This window comes from Crocuta crocuta, unplaced genomic scaffold (genome assembly GCF_008692635.1).
Source record: "Crocuta crocuta isolate KB4526 unplaced genomic scaffold, BGI_CrCroc_1.0 scaffold609, whole genome shotgun sequence".
Classification (NCBI taxonomy): domain Eukaryota; kingdom Metazoa; phylum Chordata; class Mammalia; order Carnivora; family Hyaenidae; genus Crocuta; species Crocuta crocuta.
The window spans coordinates 141,979-147,297 of record NW_027532827.1 but is presented as its reverse complement, the minus strand read 5'-3'; the positions used below and the strand labels follow the sequence as shown (position 1 = coordinate 147,297).

Here is a 5,319-nt window from a genome sequence, read left to right as displayed (position 1 = left end):
TTTAGCTAGATATCTGTACATATTTGCCTATTTGTATGTGTGATTTTTTTGGCAGAAAAAGAAGCAAAAAAGAAGAGCATTTAGTCAATCAGCATTCTTCTCTTTAAGCAAGGCTCTGTGGCAACAAAGAGATTTGGAAAGTCCCCCAATGACAGCAATATAGTCACTTTAAACAAAATTAATGGTTTTCCTAGAGGCAAGTGTTCCTGTAGTTAAACTGTCTACAGACTAATTTAACTTGTCCCAAGCTGCTGGGTAATAGAATTTCTTATGCTTCAGAAAAAGGGTGTACTCTCAATGCAGTGGATATAATCAGTAAGATTGGGGGCCAGAATCATTAAAATTTAAACAGTTCCATTTGGCAGAGCCTGAGTTGGTTCATTGGCCCAGGAGGTGCCTCAGTAAAGTACATAGATGCTAGATCTGGAAAGCTCTAGATAATTTTGATCAAAATTGAATTCTTCCTCTAATAGTTAAATAGCATCACTGTCTTAATTTCTTTCTTTTCAAGCATAGGAGCATGAAAAATGAGACCAGCCATTAATTTATGTCATCTAGAGAGAGATTCAGAAAGAATGCACTAGCTACCTACCATATAATTTCCTTCCTTCATTCTCAGTTTCAAAACAACAACAACAACAACAAAAAATGTCCAAGAAAACTTTATAAGTTAATTAGAAGTCAGAAATACTTTCCTGAAGACTGTCGTTGCTGCATGGGTACTCATTAAAATGTCTCAGAACAACCAGTGCTAGCTAATATCATTAGTAGATCAAGGCTCTTGAAGCATTCTTCAAGGCAGATAATTAACTTATCTGGAGAAATTGTTGTCATTTCATGCTCTTTTCTGCAAATGGACAATATTACAGGACTCTTGGGGTTGATATGAAACTAAGTCAAAAAGTAAAAGAGATTCTGCTGACCTGGTTTCTTAATCAGGACACAGTATATAGGCAAGAACTAGTTACCCTTTCCTTTTTGGTCTCTAGACTTCAAGCTTCTAGGTATTTTCAGTGATATTAACATTGATTTCCTTGGGGGAAAGTTGTTACTAACTACAAGAGAAAACAGAGGCCCATCTACCATCTGCAACATAGACCTCCCTAATACAATTTTACTTTAGAGAGGCTGGTTCCAAAAAATAGAGAAAACAAATAGAAAAAATGTATAAAATGTTGTCAATCACATCATATTAAAACTACTACTGGGGCGCCTGGTTGGCTTAGTCGGTTAAGCGTCCGACTTTCGCTTAGGTCATGATCTGGCGGCTCGTGGGTTTGAGCTCTGTGCTGACTACCAGCTCAGAGCCTGGAGCCTGTTTCAGTCTGTGACTCCCTCTCTCTCTGACCCTCCCCTGCTCACTCTTTCTCTCTCCTAGAAATAATAAATAAAAAAAAACTTAAAAAATAAAATAAAATAAAACTACTATTATGGTTAAGAATAAAGTAGACAATTAAAAATATTTAAATTTTTGCAATTTTTGTCACATTTTAGAATAACTTTATTATTTTTTTGTTTCATCCTTTTTATTCTCAAAATATGAATCATATTAAAATACAAGTGGTATTAGACTGAGTGGGCTGACCCTCATGTGAGGCAGACTGAAGTCTTCAGGAATGTGAAATCATCTTATCTCAAAGAGATAGCAGTAGGTAATGTGCCCCAAGTTCACACAGTCCAAATCACACCCAGGGTATATACACAGCTGTGTGGTAAGGTTGGGCTCTAGCTCTTGGGGAAGAATAGGGGTAAAAACTATTTTGAGACATCCAAGCAAAAGAGGAGCCAGCACAGAAGGGTCTAGTGGGAGAAATGGTGAATCTTCCTCTCCTTTCTCTTACTACTTAAGGGCAGAGGCACATGACCCCAGCAAGGAGCCAAAGTACATAGTAGCTGCTTGGATCCCATTAAGGAAGAGGCCAGACCTCTCCAGAGCTGGTTAATTGCCTTTGCCAGGCAGTGGAATACTGGCGATTAGAATAGAGACAAACTGTTCCAATTTCTGTGCAGCTTTCTTCCCGGGCTCTAGTACTTCCTCGTGAGTGGCCTTCTCCTTGGTTTCATAATCCAGGATGACTTTGTTACTGATGAGGAAGAAGCCAAAGATTCGAAGCCCACAGTGCCTTGCAACTATAACTTCTAGTACTGTGCTCATGCCAACAGCATCTGCCCCCAGCTTCTGCAGCAGCCGACACTGCCACAGTCTCAAAGGAGGGGCCTGTCACCATCACATAGGTGCCTTTCTGCAGCTCTCTCTGCTCCCCCATTTTTTCCAGACACTGTAAGCCTTCTGCCTCATATCCCAGTCATAGCCATCAGACATGGCAGGGAAACGAAGTCCAAACCTTTCCTCATTGGGCCTGCTGAGACGGTTCAAACCAGAGAAACCAGGGAGGTTGATGTGGTTGCGGATCAGCATATCTCCAACCTCAGACTTGGGGTTGAGACTTCCAGCTGCATTGGTGACCACTAGGGTGTCCACACCCAGAAGGGAGAAAACCCTCACTGGGAATGTCACCTTTGAGAGTGGGTAGGCTTCATACATGTGGAACCTGCCCTTCATCATCACACAGGCTCTGCCATTCAGGAACCCAAACACCAGTCGACCAGCATGGCCTGGCACTGTACTTTGGGAAAAGTTTGTTATCTCACTGTAGTCAAAGCTCTGGGCCTCAGTGAATTTAGTGGCCAGATCTCCTAACCCAGAACCTCAGATCACTGCTACTTGAGGTCGGTGCTTGGTGAGGCACAGAAGTCATTCTGCAGTGTTCTGATAATCTTCATACATAAATCCGTTCTCCATGGTGCCACCGCTGTCCTCCTGAGGAAGCCGCTCTTCTGCACTCGGATCTGGTTGGCTGTGCTGCGCTGCCCTGCAAAGTGTTGGCCTTGCCGGGTGTGTGTACACAGTGAGTTAGAATAACTTTAAATATAAATATTAGTCATACTTGCCAACCCTTTCCCTTAAATTGCTGCAATTAGATGTAGAAAAGAGGAACATGTGAGAAAACATATTGAACTTTTATTTTTTATTTTTAATATAATTTATTGTCTAATTGGTTCCCAGAAAGCACCCAGTGCCATCTCAACAAGTGCCCTCCTCAGTGCCAATCGCCAACTTTCCCCTCTTCCCCACCTCGTTAGCCACCCTCAGCTTGTTCTCTGTATTTAACAGTCTCTTATGGTTTGCCTCCCGCTCTCACTGTTTGAAAATTTTTTTCCACTTCCCCTCCCCCATGGTCCTCTGTTAAGTTTCTCAAGATCCACTAATGAGTGAAAACATATGGTATTTGTCTTTCTCTGACTGACTTATTTCACTTAGCATAAACCCTCCAGTTCCATCCATGTTGCTGCAAATGGCCAAATTTCATTCTTTCTCATTGCCAAGTAGTATTCCAATCTATATATACATCTTCTTTATCCATTCATCAGTTGATGGACATTTAGGCTCTTTCCATAATTTGGCTATTGTTGAAAGTGTTGCCATAAACATTGAGGTACATGTACCCCTATGCATCAGCACTCTTGTATCCCTTGGGTAAATTCCTAGTAGTGCTATTGCTGGGTCATAGGGTAGTTTTGTTTTCAATTTTTTTGAGGAACCTCCACACTGTTTTCCAGAGTGGCTGTACCATTTTGCATTCCCACCAACAGTGCAAGAGGTTTCCCATTCCTCCACATCCTAGCCAGCATCTGTAGTTTCCTGATTTGTTCATTTTAGTCACTTTGACCGGCATGAGGTGCTATCTCAGTGTGACTTTGACTTGTATTTCCCTGATGATAAGTGACTTTGAGGATCATTTCATGTGTCTGTTGCACATCTGGATGTCTTCTTTGGAAAAGTATCTATTCATTTCTTCTGTCCATTTCTTCACTGGATTATTTATCTGGTGTGGAGTTTGGTGAGATTTTTATAGATTTTGGATACTAGCCCTTTATCCAATATGTCATTTGCAACTATCTTTTCCCATTCTGAGGTTGACATATAGTTGTGTTGTTTCCTTTGTAGTGCAAAAGCTTTTTATCGTGATGAGGTCCCAATATTTCATTTTTGCTTTTAACTCCCTTGCCTTTAGAGATGTGTTGAGTAAGAAGTTGCTGCGGCTGAGGTCAAAGAGGTCATTGCCTGTTTTCTCCTCTATGGTTTTGATGGTTTCCTGCCTCACATTCAGGTCCTTCATCTATTTTGAGTTTATTTTTGTGTATGGTGTAAGAAATTGGTCTAGTTTCATTCTTCTACATATTGCTGTTCAGTTCTCCCAGCACCATCTGTTAAAGAGACTGTCTTTATTCCATTGGATACTCTTTCCAGCTTTGTCAAAGATTAGTTGGTCATACTTTGTGGGTCCAATTCTGAGTTCTCTATTCTATTCTATTCTGTTTTATTCTATTGGTTTATGTGTCTGTTTTTGTGCCAATACCATACTGTCTTGATGAGTACAGCTTTGTAGTAGAGGCTAAAATATGGGATATGCCTCCCGTTTTGGTTTTCTTCTTCAATATTACTTTGGCTGTTTGGGGTCTTTTGTGGTTCCATACAAATTTTAGTATTATTTGTTCTAGCTTTAAGAAGAATGCTTGTGCAATTTTAATTGGGATTGCATTGAATGTGTAGATTGCTTTGTGCAGTATTGACATTTTAACAATATTTATTCTTCCAATCCATGAGCATGGAATGTTTTTCCATTTCTTTGTGCCTTCTTCAATTTCCTCCATATGCTTTCTATAGTTTTCAGTATACAGATCTTTTACATCTTTGGTTATGTTTATTCCTAGGTATTTTATGGTTCTTGGTGCAAATGTGAATGGGATCAGTTTCTTGATTTCTCTTTCTGTTGCTTCATTATTGGTGTATATAAATGCAACCAATTTCTGTACTTTGATTTTGTATCCTGTGACTTTGCTGAATTCATGTATCAGACTGACTTCACGTATCTAGCAATCTCTTGGTAGAGTCTTTGGGTTTTCCTTGTAGAGTATCATGTTGTCCACAAAAAGTGAAAGTTTGACTTAATCTTTGCCAATTTTGATGCCTTTTATTTCCTTTGTTGTCTGATTGCTGATGCTAGGACTTCCAACACTATGTTAAACAACAGTGGTGAGAGTGGACATCTCTGTTGTGTTCCTGATCTCAGGGGGAATGTTCTCAGTTTTTCCCCATTGAGGATAATATTAGCTGTGGGCTTCTCATAAATGGCTTTTATGATGTTTAGGGAAGTTCTTTCTATCCTGACTTTCTCTGGGGTCTTTATGAAGAAAGGATGCTGGATTTTGTCAAATGCTTTATCTGCATCTATTGACAGGATCATATGGTTCTTA

General features: G+C 40.0%; 1 pseudogene; it reads right to left on the bottom strand.

The window, feature by feature from the left end:
- Positions 1 to 1,848: 1,848 nt before the first annotated feature.
- Positions 1,849 to 2,803, bottom strand: LOC144216015 (purine nucleoside phosphorylase-like; annotated as a pseudogene).
- Positions 2,804 to 5,319: the final 2,516 nt, after the last annotated feature.